The sequence below is a fragment of the Ostrea edulis genome, chromosome 6 (genome assembly GCF_947568905.1).
Source record: "Ostrea edulis chromosome 6, xbOstEdul1.1, whole genome shotgun sequence".
Classification (NCBI taxonomy): Eukaryota; Metazoa; Mollusca; class Bivalvia; order Ostreida; family Ostreidae; genus Ostrea; species Ostrea edulis.
This window is the reverse complement of record NC_079169.1, coordinates 3863015-3879165: the sequence shown is the minus strand read 5'-3', so window position 1 is coordinate 3879165 and position 16151 is coordinate 3863015. Positions and strand designations below refer to the sequence as shown.

Below are 16151 nucleotides of genomic sequence, written 5' to 3'. Positions count from 1 at the left end.
AAAAGTTGAACTGAAATCTCTAAATTTTCAATAAGTGCAAAAATGTCAACTACTTAAATGTAGATTGTTGATCTACATAAATAGAAATAAATATGAAGTCGAAATAACCAATCAATGATTAAAAGATTAAAATTAATGAAAAATTACTAGAACCTACACACTGTACATGTATGAACATTCAAAAATAAATTTCATGTCTTTGTATACATTCTATATAATAAAGGCAAAATAATGCTTATGTAAATTATAATTATATAAAATTTTACAATGTTGATTTTTTAAGGTCATTTCTGTAAAGAGGATTTGAGATAATAGTCAATTAATTACACACACATGAAGTTAAAATTATCAGTAAAACAATTGCCTATCATAAAGAATCTTAATTCATTCATTCATATTATAAACTTAACATTGGCAGACCCAGAAGGGGGGGGGGGGGTCGGGAGTTAGAACACAAATCTTATTTTGCCACCCCACCACTCTGTTCTAATTTATGTCTAATGCCATGGTAGTGTTTCTTTGGAATATTGATTTACAAACAGGGATAAAATTTGTCATTTCAAAAATCAAGATATGCTGCAACCATAGAGTTAAAGTAGTGGTCATCAATTGATTATTCTTGTCAGCTGCAAAGTGTTTCTGTGAAATATCTGTCAATAGATCTAGATTGAAGTAAAGCTATGAGTTCTGCAATTCTCCTTATTACTTCACAAGTCTTTTATATGTAGTAATTCTGCATTCCCTTAGATGCCTCTTCCCATTTGGACTCAGCTGAGATCTAAAAAAAAAAAACACCAATAAGTTGTGTGAATAAATGAAAATAAATTGATGAACATGTTTAAATAGCACTGTAAGCAATGCACTGAGAAAGTCAAGATCATATGTTTGATATCATTGTCACAAGGTCAAAGGTCATGGTATAAAATAAATTCTGGTCATTAGTCATTTCATGTGAAACAAACTAACCCAATACCTTATCCCTCAACGTATAACAGATCTGGTAATGATGAATGTTTTTCAAAAGTAAATCAACATGGTCAAAGTCAGAAGTAAAGCTCTTTTCATTAGTAATCTATGTATGAAATATCAAAGCCCTATCCAAAGTGGTGGAGAAGCTATATGAGTCATTATCAATATCTGTCAAGATTTATGTCCCTGGCACAAAAATCAATTTTGAAAAGCAAAATTTCATAAACTTTCGCATGAAATTAGTAATGTACCATGAGTTTTAAGTCTGTAAGCTAAAAAAATATATCCCAGCCAATAACATTTGTCATAGGCTGACAACCACCCTTAGAATTTGCAAAAACATTAGTATTTTGATGTCTCCAGTCATGAAATGGGCTAATTTGATTGTCATAGTGCATTTTATGCTGCAGAGTTCATTAATTTTATATACTGAAGAGACATTATTTGTCCAAATGCGCATCTGGTGCATCAAAATTGGTACCGTATAAGTTTTACATTATGACCCCTGGGTCGAGGCCTCTGCTGGTGGACTGTTAGTCCCCGAGGGTCTCTACAGCCCAGTAGCTAAGTACTTCGTTACTAGCTTGAAATTTAATTGCTGTTATAAAATTTAGAAATTCATTTCAAAATTAAGGATTATCTCCCTCATGCATAGCTCTTATCCTTGGACGAATTTGGCTCCACTTTTTTGGCACGCTGTTTTGGCTATATTTAGCTCTAAAACTTCATAGTTATTTCGGATTTCAAACATTTCGGTTGAGCATCACTGAAGAGACATTATTTGTCGAAATGCACATCTGGTGCATCAAAATTGGTACCGTATAAGTTTTACATGTATATCATTTACTATATCTTTGTGTAAATTCCTGCAATTATGTAACTGGTAAAGATTTGTTCTTAAAAATGATATTTCAAAATTTTCCCTGGCCCAAGTCTGGTTATCACTGTACCATGCTACATACAAAATGTGGTTCCAAATGTCCAAAATAGAGAATATATTTGAGGAGTAGAAAATGTACGAGTCTTTCCTGTTACATTGAAAATAATGCAAAACCTGTATGCGAAAAACATTTCATTTGTAGATCTTTCAATGTTTTGATATTTTGTACTTTGTTAATAAACACTCTCTCCTGTAACATTTACCTAAGTAGATCGAACAGTGTTTTGATATTTTGCTTTTTGTTAATAAACACTCTAAAAGTTCTTATTTTGACATATTATTTTAAAGATGTAACTTTCATTTGCAAAAGTTCATTCAGTCAAGCTGTCCATCATATAACAAAACAGAAAATATTTGATTTCTTTAATTTTCATTGTAATGTGAAAATACAAATGGTACAGCCTTATTGACAGGACTATTTTGAATAATGTATTTATATTTACTAATATTTGAAATTATCTAAACAAGAATTGTCTGAAGAAAGCTTAGCTTGTCGAGTAGGTTAAACTCTTTGCTTACAGTCATGAATTAAAAATGCATGTATGTGCATGAGAAAATAATCTGTAACAGTTGTGTGTGGCATGATGGCATCACATAAAAGTTCAATATGAAGGGTCAAGGCTGTAAAGTTAAATGTCACTTATCAAAAGGAACACACATTTCTGAAATATCCAAACCCCATCTTTAGTAACCATTCTTATGTTATTGTCAATGTTAAAGTTTTTATAATCTACAAGTATGTCTGTCAAGTGAATTACAAACAAAAGGATTGTGACATCATAACTTTGGGTGCCTTTGGTCAGGACTTGTCGCAAGGAATATACATGTTAAATGTGGAATGTAGCCCTTATCTGTAATAGTTCTAAACTCACATTTATGAATTAAATGACAATATGAAAAGTTCAGACGTACCATGTTCTGAATTTAAAATCTATGATTGAAATAAATAAGTATATTCACTGCTACAATCTGATAATTGGCTTGCAGTAAAGGTGATTTGACTATCATTATTTTCCAAATCTGTAATGAAAGGGTGTTTTAAATCATTATCAAGCTTTGGTATATATATCACACTAATACACTTTAGTATAATCTGTATGCATGCATATCAATCATCGGATTTTGTGTCATGTTAAACCATTTTAATTTTATAATCCATTCATCTTAAATTTGGAGAAAGAAAGAAGTAATTATATTTAGTGGTACTATTGTAAATGTACATACATCAACCTGTAACCCCCCCCCCCCCCCCACACACACATAATGGTTCTTATACAGTGCTACCTCGATATACTGCCAACTATTGTTTAAGACGAATTTGGGCAATAAAGTGGGGGTGGCGTTAAAAAAAATTCGCCATTACGGACAATTCACTGAGCAATCAATAGAAATTCAATACCATGAAGTTATTTGGACTCCATTATGTATGAACATTTAAATTATCTTGAGTTCATTTCTGCAATTATTAGTAATTAACCTTGCCACGTGAATACCTTGTCCAAACTGTCACACTTCAAAGTACAGGTGTGATTACCGATGTGTGTTAGGTAATTGGCAATATTTTCAAGGGTAAACCTTATAACATTTGACCATTTGTTTGCGAAAATCAGTGGCATATGGCATTATGCGGGGTTTGCATTATAACGGGGGTGTTAACATGGGAGGAAATCCGTTCTTTAGGATTTCAAGCAATAAGCAGGGGTGGCGTTATAACAAGAGACAATATATTGAGGGAGCACTGTAGTTACATAATTACATGAATAAATGTAATATATCCTTTTTTATCCTGTTAGCTGTTAATACCTGCATGCTGTCGGATATGTACATAGCTTGCAGGACAATAAACACCTGTATAAAAACTTATTGTAATTTTTACCTCCTTCATTTTGTTCGTGCGTGATTCCATTGTTTTTTAATTCAATGATTTGTTGGTGAACATTGTGTTCTACAGGTTTTACAAATCCCTACAGTAAAAAAAAAACCCCAGATTAATCATTATTATTTTAAAAAGATTCATTTTATCAAATGAATTGTTAGCATTCACACCATCATGAGAACTTGCATCAAAATTGTCTAGCAATCAAAGACAGAGCTTTCAAAGAAACATAACAGAAAATTCGACATTGATACTTACCACTCCAACGGGAACAACCACTGACAACAACTTGAAATAGGGAAAGAAAAAAATATTTCCCGTGAAACGTTGACCAGCTGAGCTGTTGAAGGTTATTGCTCTGTCTGCTTTACACTTTCCATTGACACTGTGTAGTAGATAACATTTGGTGGCGGGTTACCTCCAGTAAATCCCCAAGGAATCGCGATGACCTCGGCATACTAGAAGACTTAGTAACAGTCGTCTGCACGGTAGTTCTACGTCAGAGTACCCCGATCTTGAACAGCAGGAGGTTAATCTCGGTTGAATTACATACACTTCCAACTTTAAGATATCTTAAATATCCACTTATGTCTTTTGAACAATTATTAAGGGTTGACAAGTCCCTTAAACAAGGACCACTCCTAGAAAAGTTAAAAAAAAAAAAATCACGTTTCCATCACTTCTCAGCCCTACCTGTTCACCCACGAAACTTTGATAGGTCCGGGCTGAATATTGATTTTTCACCATCAAATAAAAAAAAAAAAAAAAAAAAAATCCACATTTACACTTGATAAAACAAATTGAGATAAGTGAAATATGTTCTAAATAAATACTCTTTTCCACAAAAATGACAATTTATGCAAGTTTTGGGTCATTTTATATTTTTACTCCATGGGAGGTAACTCAAATTACTGGCTTTTTGGCTACTTCTGTGAGCCCGATATCCTGATCAAGTAAACGGAGTTATCCGTAGTCAAAATCAGTGTACCTAGAACGGTCTAACAATCGGTATGAAACACGTCAGACTTTGTATGTTCATTTACATGTTCCTAACGACCCCTTGGAAGGTAATCTTTGAATCTTCGCTTACCCAACTCACCCAGAGCTGGTAAGATGACCTCAAGGTATACGATAAATTTGTCATCATGTTCTCATGGCTGTAAAAGATACTGCTTTATCAATAGCAGTCTCTTGATTGAAAACAAGTTGTTTTCCTGTCATGAAGGATTCTACATTTATCGCTGTATCAGTCACAAAGTTTACCAACTGCAGGTAATACCTATTCATATCTAGTATATAAATACTCTTACACTACTGTCTATATCCGTATAAAATATCTGTACCCATTTTCTAAATTGTGTTCCAAAACCAAATGACTCACTCTATCAAAAGCTTTTTCCTGATCAATTTTAACCACATAACCCTCTAAATTATCCATCTTTTCCATATCAATCACACCTCTAATGCTAACTAGAGTATCTGCAATATCTCTTCCTATTATACAACAAGTCTGTGTTTCAGACATAATATTTGGCAATACACGTTTCAGTCTATTTGACATAACTCTTGGTATTATCTTATAATCTACATTTAACAGGCTAATAGGCCTCCAGTTTTTCAACAATTTCTTATCTCCTTTCTTCTTGTATAACAACGTAATAACACCCATTTTCATAGAGTTAGACATTGTGTGTTTTCTGTTAATTTCTTTAAATAAATTGAGTAGAATATCTCTTAACTGTGGTAAAAACATTTTATAAAATTCAACAGTCAACCCATCAGGTCCCGGGCGTTTATTATTAGCCATTTCCTTGATCGCAGTTTCAATTTCTTCTTTGTTAATATCCCTTTCACACATTTCCTTGTCATTTTCTTAAATTTTTCTATTCACAAATGACAAAAACTTTGCCTTACTTTCAGAGTCAATTCGCACTGATGAATATAATTTAGAATAGAAATTGTACTTTACAGTGTATTTCTAAAATTGAATCAATATCCTTCTTTATTTCTTCTGTCTCCCTCAACAATTCTTTTACTGAATTTGATTCTTGTCTTCGTTTTTCTAAATCAAAAAAATATTTCGTGCATGTATCCGATTCATTTGCCCACTGTGCTTTTGACCTAAGTATTGCACCCTGGCATTTTTCATTTTGAAAATCTGACAATTCTTGTTTGATTGCTTCATATCTTTCAATATCAACTTGTACTCCATTTGCTAAATTTTGTGAAGTATGATATTCTTTATTTCTTTCCTTGGCTCTAGTTTTACTAAAATTTTGAGAAAACTTTTTGAGCTTGTATTTCAAATTATCCCAACACACCAACATTGAATTTTCATATAATATAGAACTTTTTTCTCTTTCAATAATTTCTATGATTTTTGTTTTATATGTATCATAATTCAATAGCAAATTATTATGTATCCACAACCCTGGTCCCCTTTCACAAACAGTATTATTCAAGTACATCACTACCATCGAATGATCGCTTAGTGCAGTTTCAACATAAAATATATTTCTAACATATGCTCTTATAACATGTGAAACTAGAATGTAATCTATTCTACTTTGAACTAACGTGTTTCCTACTAACATTTTCCTTGAAAAAACTGTTTCTTCTCTATTTTTACTTCTCCATAAATCTGCTACACCATGTTGATTCATGATATTGAACAGGGCTTTGTAACCCTGGTCATAAACATGACGTGTCTTACCACATCTATCAATTTCTGCAAGTATGTTATTAAAATCACCTAGTATTATAAGATTCACTGAATATGGAAATATACTAGAAATATCTTGAAAAAAATTGGCCCTTTCTTTTGCAATGTTAGGTGCATATATGTTTATTATATAAAAAAAATCATCATTTTCTTTGTTTTTTATATGTAGAAATCTACCATCGCACCCTTTTACATATTGAATATTAACTTTTAATCCATTTCTAATAAAATAAAAAAAGAAAAGAAAGCTACAACCTTTGACGACGTCTCAGAGTTATTGTACATAATACTTCCTTTCCATAAATGTTTATATTTTTCAATGAAGTCATCTCGCCAATGAGTTTCTTGTAAACCAGTGATGTCATACTTCATTTCATTCAATAAACTAAATATCATTTTCATCTGTTTTTGGGTGTTTTTTTTTTTTTTTGGCTTATGACATTTTTTTTTATTTCTCAGACCTATCACTATAACATATAACAAATATACTAAACGATAGAAGAAAAAACAAGTGTGGAAAGCTGCCAGGGATGGGGCCCTGATTAAGGAGGTATGCTACACCAGAGAAATTTGATGTAGATGAAAAGTGGAGGATATGTACAACAATATTTTGAAGTTGAAAATTTTCAAATTTACTTTATTTTGTCAGAAAATACAGTTTTAGTAGAAGGTAATCTGAAAAAAAATTTAAAACCCCTGTTGGACTCGAACCTGCGACCTACATTTCAGCAGTCGGTATTCAAACCCACTGAGCTACTCGGCTAGGTATTTAAATGGAAAAGGAAAAGACAAACATTGCTGATATCGATTTTTTCATCCATGTTTTTAAAGGAAGTCAGCCATTATGACGATGTAGAGTACTACCTTAAGCTCCACCTAAATAACAATGTATAATCCCTATTACATCTCACAGGATGTAGAAGAAGAAGAAAAAAGAAAAAAAACCTAAAAGAAATACAAGATTATATAATCATATGAGAACAAAGTTATACAAATATAAATACATGTACATCATTTCTAGAGGATATTAAAGTATTTCGTGAAAACTACCCAAAAGGGCCCTTCTCACACTCCAAAAAGTCTATTTTGACCCTGGGTAGTCATGTAAAAGGGAAGGCAGATCATTTCCCTTTACTCTATTTGTACATGATATGAATAGTATGCAACACAATTTGTAATATAAATATATAAGACTATAATTGTTTTTACAATACTATGAAGAATATGCGAAAAAGATACCTTGTTTAATTTTTTGTATACAGATACATTGAATTCAAGGATTCCCTTTACATGATTTCGAATGTCATAAGATTTTCATCTTGTTTACATTACACAATCCATTACAGTTCCACGAAGTTACTATTACCATGATTGTAAATAAGAAAAAGAGGTTGTCCATTCTTTCCATTTCATTTATTCTTTTTCGCGTTTCTCTTCTTCTTCCATTCCTTTTTTCTTTTTGCTTTCCCTTCTACGATGATGATTTCATTTTCCGAATCTGTCCCTTCATTAGAGTCACTCTCCTTCCGCTCTTGAATCATGTTTTCACAATCTTGAGAGACTTCATTCAATTCCCGCTCTTGAATTTCGTTTTCACCATCCTTAGAGGCATTTTTATTGGTAGACATATTCACTTTATCGTTTGTATTCATAATTTGATTTTCTGTCGTCTCAGTGAAAGGTGAAGATAACGAACAGTGACCAGTTTCATAACTCCTACAAGCAATACAATAAAGATAGTTGGGCAAACACGGACCCCTGGACACACCAGAGGTGAGATCAGGTGCCTAGGAGGAGTAAACATCCCCTGTAGACCCGTCACACCCGCCGTGAGCCCTATATCCTGATCAGATAAACGGAGTAATCCGTAGTCAGAATCAGTGGGCCAAAAACGGCCTAACAATCGGTATGAAATACGTCAGACAGCATTTGACCCAATGATAGGTTGTATTGACGAACTAGATCGTTATAACGACCATAGAATTTGCGAAATGCTGACTTCAATCGAGACTGTGTTTGTTTTGTTTTCGCACAAATAAGTGATTCGTCTATTTTTCGTTCTCGTTTTGCACCCCTTCGTTCGCTTCTTCTGTTTCCATGTTTGTTTCTAAAACGTCCTCTTTCTCCGCCTCAGACACTTCAAATTCGTCGTTTTCTTCAGAAGTGTGATCACTCATGCAACAATGGCATTTGTCAAATATTTACAGTGATTTTCTTTTGTTGTTCAGGAATTGTATCTGGTTATCATCAACAGGGTCTTGTTATCGCATATGTGATAAAACGAGCTCATCCCACCTTGTTATCGCATGGGCGGTACTAACATCAGAATCACACAATAGAAACAAGACAGGGATAATCAGTTTTCGTGAAGTTACTTTTGCTGTTTTACGGGTAAAGCGTGCGCCGATGGATGTCTGGGGCGTTAAAGCAGACAGGAAGTGTTATGTAACAGATATACACATACATGTGACCGTTCTCTCATTTCATAAAGAGTATGCTAATGCAAGTCTTTAATCCTTTTCCTACTTTTTAAAATTAAAAATATTAAAATATTTGTGTTATACATGTTTTCTTAAAACATTTGTACAAATACATGTATAGAATTAAATTCCTGAAAAATAATTTATGAAGCCACCAATATGTGATTGATACTGACTGGGATAATCAATTTTCGTTAAGTTAGTTTTGCTGTTTTATGGATAAAGCATATTAAATTTTATATACACATGCATCGTCCAACGATGGTATATGACAATCTACGATTGTATTGAATGTATGGTTCAATAAATGTAAAATGAGAAGCTTTTGAAATATGTGACACGTCGGTCATCTTCTAGCATCCTCGTAAAATTCACATTATCAAAGAGATGGGCGGTCCTTTTCTCACTCGTGCGCTCCACGCACTCGTGACAGAAGGACCGCCCATCTATTGATATCTATGATAATGTGAATAGAAGATAACAATTACTTAAAAGTCCATTCACCACAGTTCTCACAGAAATTATTTTTACAGTCCCTCGCGTAGTGACTTTGCTGTTTACACTTGAAGCACACAAATTTTGGACATGCTCTACATAAATGATAATTCGCGTAACACAGCGAACACACTTTCATTTGACCGTTATGAATACACATATGATACTCCATTTGAAATTTCACAGTGTAGGGAAAAGAGGGTATATGAGGAGGTAGTTTCACCCTAACGTACCTTGTTCGGTCGGTAATTGTAGTTCCAGGATAAAATCGTCTGTTAATATGTGACAGCAATTCAACACCCATGGGTGTTAAAGTTTGTTCAATCTCTTCATCATCTATGTAAGCAGGAATATGTAAAAAAAAAAAAACAACAAAAACAACAACAACAAAAAAAAACAAAAAAAAAAACAACAACAACAAAAAAACAAAACAAAACTAACAATCAGTGAAGTCCGTACAACTTCACGACATTCAAACACATCATTGCCAATTCTTATTCCTTCCAGCAAATATTGTGTTGGTGCTTTTCCATCAAGAGTAAGTTCATACAAATTACCCGATTTAGGCACACGTGCATAAAGAGACCAAAAAAAACCCCACAGTTCTCATTGACGAATTGGATAACTTCCTCGGGTTTGATGAGAGAATTGTCTCTAACATTTACAACTACAGTGTTCTCATGACAGTACTTCCTGTCTTTGAATAAATTGTTGGAGCCGCTAAGATGGCTGCCACCCGACGTGGCTGGCATCTCACGTTTATGCACAATTATTTACAATGTTCTCAAAGTCTAACTATTTTACACAGACAAATGAAACAAATATACATAAAGCCTTCTGCAGAATAGCAGTTGGCAAATATACATGTACAACTCTACATGTACAACTCACAGTAGACGCAAAAAGGTAAATTTTCCGACACACAAAATTTCTTTGTGCTCACTACAACAAGTAGACCGGAAGTCTTCCCCAGCCCAATGCTTTAACCACTGAGCTACGATGATAGACAAACAAATCGATCGATACAAATAATTTGACAAAACATTTAAATCGCCATCTTGTGACGTGGTTTCATACAGAGTATAAGCTTTAGTGTAGTGAACTACCTTAAATGAATCAAATAACTCTGTACTATCAATTAATGAGAGCAATATTGAGTTACTGTTCTCTTTTATTGAATTAACGATATCACTTGTCTTAATAAGAGCGCGATTATTACAAGATCATCGTTTGAATCTCCCCCTCTCGCTCATCCAATTCACTCGTACAGTGTTGTATATGCAAATTATATATGCATAAACAATTTATGTACCTAAATCATTTCCTGATCTATAAATCTGCAATACTCTGACTATTAATTAAATCACACGGTATAAGGATTCATGCACAATACAGGGTAAATATTATACTCTGATCCATACGTCCCCTGATTGAAGATAGCTGATTGGCAAGGGCTAAGTGTGTCGCAGTCTGTACAATGGACAATGGTATTTACTGTTGGAATAAAATGGAGTTTATCGTTTTGTTTCATGGATTATGCAAATAAAGGGAGTTTTACTACTACTTAAGAGTATTTTCGACAAGTGTACACGTACATCCGCGGTCCTTTACAGATATTACGAGTAGAACCAGGTAAATAGTCGTCCGAATTCGATGCTTTGTCATGGCGAGCATATATACATGACCATGTCATGTTTATAAGTACAGTAGCATTTATGTATTTGCATTTTGCTTGAAGTGTGAATGGTATAGATTTTATACCCTTTATTTATTACATTTTATCAATAGTAAATAGATGAAATATTTCTCCGCGTTTTTTGTATAGTTTTGACATATTTACTGCGAATGTACGCACATTCACGTAAAGAAAAGGCATTCTATATTTATTTATCCAAAACTTTTAGAATGATTTACTACTGTACAATATGTTTATTGTAATTTTGAGCACTGTGTGGTGTTCCAAAACGTGATTTCATTTCTTCTTGATGTCCTATAAAATAGTATCGGAGATTTACGTGTTACCTGTCGAAGCTACCTGCACAGGTAAATCGAAGACACTGATGTGAAGAGAAGCGTAGCAAAACTTGTCCCCATATATACCATGCGAACCCTGATACATATAACAATATAATGTCCAACTAATATGGTGGATTAACAGAGAAATATGGTGGACATATATATAGAATTATACTATATTTATTAATTCATGTCAGCTTTAAGACTCCCAAAAGAAGTTTGGAAACTTAATGGTTTTGCTCGGTTCTTATTCTTTTTCTTCGTTATTCCCATGCCTAACTATGTCCACAGCTGTTCTCCGTACCCTGTTGATGAAGTATTAGATATTCAGGGATATGATGGGTCAATATACACAATCTGTTTCGTTTCATTTCGGTAACTTTCGTTTCGTGTCGATTTCGTTTCGCACTTTACAGGTACCCCTGAGGACCTACCCTAACCTGGATCCCCAAGAGACACAGAAATATGAGGTACGCTATGCACATTAATGCGAATTTAAAATAAAGCACTCTAGAAACATTTACGGACTGAGATACTTAAACTCTACATAATTATGGAAATTTGCAAATTTACCATCGAAACAGGAGAGAAAAGTTCCAATATTGCAGATTTATCTGAGTCAGGGTAGACTACCAACATATTATTACATTATCATATCAATTTCTTCTTACTGAATTACGCCAGAAAACTCATATTTACTGCATTTAAAGAAAACATGACCCTGAATGATAGCCATTTAAAAGTCGGTTTAACAAAAGTATCATATTTGCGTAACAAAAAAGGATAAAATATGGCCTAATTACAGATAACTGTAAAACTTTGTCTTGAGAGCATCAAAGATGACTCGTCCACGATTTCCAACGGGGGTGGGGGGGGGTGGGGGGGGGGGTCTCCAGCACTATCTCATGAACTTTAATTCAATCCTACCCATAACAGCTTCAAAAGTTGTGTGGACATAAAGTTCAAAACCAAAGGTCACTATCCATGGCGCCCGGCTACACAAGATAATCACTTGTCGGTCTATACTTATAAATTAATAAAATATTTATTATTTGATTTTTTAATGAAATAAAATAAAATGTAATGATTATTTTTGCCAATTAACTCCGAAACACTTGCTCCAGAGTTACTGCTTGCACCTTTGATATTGTTTCGTATGTGAAGTGAAGTTCGCAAGCTCTAATAAATCCGAAGGACCGCTCCATTTAGTCGCCTCTTTCGACAAGCAAGGGGTACTGGGGACCTATTCTAACCCGGTTCCCAACGGGACCAAACACTTAGGTCTACAACCAATCGCATATTCTAGGACCTTTCCGGCAATCGGAGATTGATTAAATATTCGTTAACGTCCCTCTCTTAAATCTTTCATTCACATTGAGACGTCACCATTGCCTGTGAAGGGCCGCAAAAAACTTAAGCCTATACTCGGCACTCACGGCTGTTGAGCAGGGAGGGATCTTTATCGTGCCATACCTACTGTGACACGAGACCTCGGTTTTTGCGGTCTCATCCGAAGGACCGCCTTATTTAGTCGCCTCTTACGACAAGCCAGGGGGCACTGAGGATCTATTCTAAACCTGATCGCCACGGGACACGACGCTTGGGTCGACATTTTGTTCAAGCAACCTCGGGTCTTTCCGACAAGCGGAGAAATTGCGATTGGTTTACAACATGATCAGCATAAAGTTGTGTAGGCGTTCAGTGTTAGTTGTACGTGTACTTATAATGGTTTTGACTTGGCGCTAATATTTATCATTTTATGAAGATTAAATATTTATCATCTTATAAAGATTGATAATTATATTATTTATATACATCTCATTCAACAAAGGACACTCCCCTCCCAAGACCAACGATCTGACACATCAATAATTTTTTTAATACGATATTCATCTGATATTTTCTATGTTCTTAATTTTTCCGTGATTATTTAAGTCACTATCATAGATTTTTGTAATAATTTATTGACAATATACTGATATGTACTAACACATGGGTAAACACAAAAAAGTTTTTATTTTGGTTGAACATGTTTTGTGATGACACAGAGCTTAGAAGTAAGTAAACAGTCGAAAAATGTCCAGTGTGTCCGATATCGAATGACCCGGTGCTGTAGCATAACCTTTCCACCCGGAAAAAACGGGTCTGGGATAGATGTTCCCCCTAGAGGGAAATAGCGCCCCAGCATACAACTTCCCCTTATGTACAAAGTCATTATAGTTTCCCCCTGGGCGGAAAAACCGCCCTTGTATAGAATTCCCCTCCCGTTTCAGGATTTCATTTGTTATATATTAATGAAATAGATATACTCTCATCAATATTACGATATTCATAAAACAAAGAAATAATTTTTTGAGATGTTGAAGTTGGATTTACACGCTGAAAACTTTGAAATACATATTGTAAACACAATATGCTTCCCAAAAGACTTTAACGATGGTCAAAATCATTAGGATTTTTCGTAAAAAGTCGACTAAAAGATTCACAATCAAAAATATCTGAAAAGTAAAATAGATGAACTGTACAAATAAAACTATTTTTTTCTCGTTTATTTAAATTCAACAAGATTGCTACACGTAGCCATGTCCTCCACCGCCGCAAAAAAAGTTGAAGCACAAAAGTACCATAACTCCTATAAAATTTGTCGAATCAAAATGGCGGTGCAATATGATCAACTACATATGGTGACTAACAATCCTACAAAATTTGAATGAAATCCGGTGAGCGGTTTCGGAGGAGTTGCGTCCACAAAGTGTTCCTATAGTGTAGCATGTACACATTCAACAAAGTCCCATGACTCCTGTCATAATTGTCGAATCAAAATTACGGCATTATATAATCAACTACACATGGTGACTAACAATCCTACAAATTATGAACAAAATCCGTTGAGCGGTTTCGGAGGAGTTGAGTCCACAAAGTGTTCCTATATTGTACAGTGTATCATGTACAAATTCAACAAAGTCCCATAACTCCTGTCAAAATTGTCGAATCGAAATTCCGGCATAATATGATCAACTGCACATAGTGACTAATAATCCTACAAATTATGAACAAAATCCGTTGAGCGGTTTCGGAGGAGTTGAGTCCACAAAGTGTTCCTATATTGTACACTGTATCATGTACAAATTCAACAAAGTCCCATAACTCCTGTCAAAATTGTCGAATCAAAATGGCAGCGAAATATAATCAACTACACATGGTGACTAACAATCCTATTTGATATGAACAAAATCTGTTGATAGCCCAGCAGATATGTGGGAAGATTGTGCTATTAGTGATACAAGCATGAAATTTGGTACACTGATAGGACATTCTGCTAGGAAGAGGTTTGGATATAGGGACATTCCAAATTACTCCTTGGGCCAAAATGGCGGTCATTCTGTTAAAATGGCCATTTTCGAGTAATATGCGACACAGGATCCATGTCAATATAACTATATTTACTTATCAAAAAGCATATCAATGACGTTTTTTCCACATAAACAGGATGCCAGTTAAATGTGTCGAAGCTTACACACCATTCATTTGGCCCTTCTTACCAAAATTAGTTTTGAACTTTTAAAAACAAACTTAGGAAACGCGAAGAAAATGAACTGGATATGTCACTTTAACACCCTGGGAGTGCTCCTATTTGACGTTTACATAAAATATAGTGCACAGAAAAGGCTTGAATCCAAGTCATATAGTATTCTACATGATTGTGTACAAGTTTGTAATATATCCTGTAAACAATCTTGTATACTCCCTTTCGCAGTGGCACAGAACTGTGCACTGGAATGTGGCCTTAACCCATCTTGCATTCACATGTTATAAATTGCAGGTATGCCCCAGTTGCCTGCAGGATGATTGTCCTATACATACCCCAGTCATTCTTAATCTGAACCCAATCCTATTTACTTGGCGAAGGAATCTCTGGTATGGAAATCGTCATTTGACCGGTACATGTACCCAACAAAAGCCGGTTTGGTAGGCAGCTCTCTGATATACTGAGAGCTTCTCGAGTTGGTGGGATGGCCTCTATTGATCTGCCACTCTGAATGAAGAGATGCTTACAAGCCTCATTGACATGTTCTAGGCTGCTGGTTCGATCGTAGATCATGGTAACAAAACACTCCAGTGGAATCATGTGGTCATCTACAACTGCAATGGTTTGGCATAACAGCTAATGCACAGAAAGCTATAGTGACATCATTACAGGGTTTCCATGTTTCCCATGTTGTTTTCTCCTCCCACGGTATCATACCCAGCGACGGCGTGCAATAATGACAACTATCGGCACTTGTTCAGTGCCATAGCCATTTTGCGGGCAGCCAAGAAGATCTTTCCTGTGGCAAAGCAACCCAAAGTTTATCGATGTCCAGCTGCTGTTACTGCAAGGATCAAATATCTGTGTCCAATGTGAAGATCGACACCTTAGTATAGCCCCGCCTCACTGCATCTTGGGCATAGAGTAGTATTCTCGTAGCTGCCTCCTCCTGACTGCACAGGGAGCCTACAGCAACACCTCATGGTTGTATACAAAGCATGTCTTTGTGGTTTGTGCTGATGATCTGCTTCTCTGTTTTCGTGGTTGCTATCCTAGTTACTAGGAAGGCAAACAATTTTATCTTGTAAAGTTGTTGACATGTAAGCGGAGGAAGGCCTGTCAGT

General features: G+C 34.9%; 1 pseudogene; it reads right to left on the bottom strand.

Annotated features, from left to right (window-relative positions):
* Positions 1 to 16010, bottom strand: part of LOC125665295 (uncharacterized) — a 32055-nt pseudogene extending 16045 nt beyond the window's left edge.
* Positions 16011 to 16151: the final 141 nt, after the last annotated feature.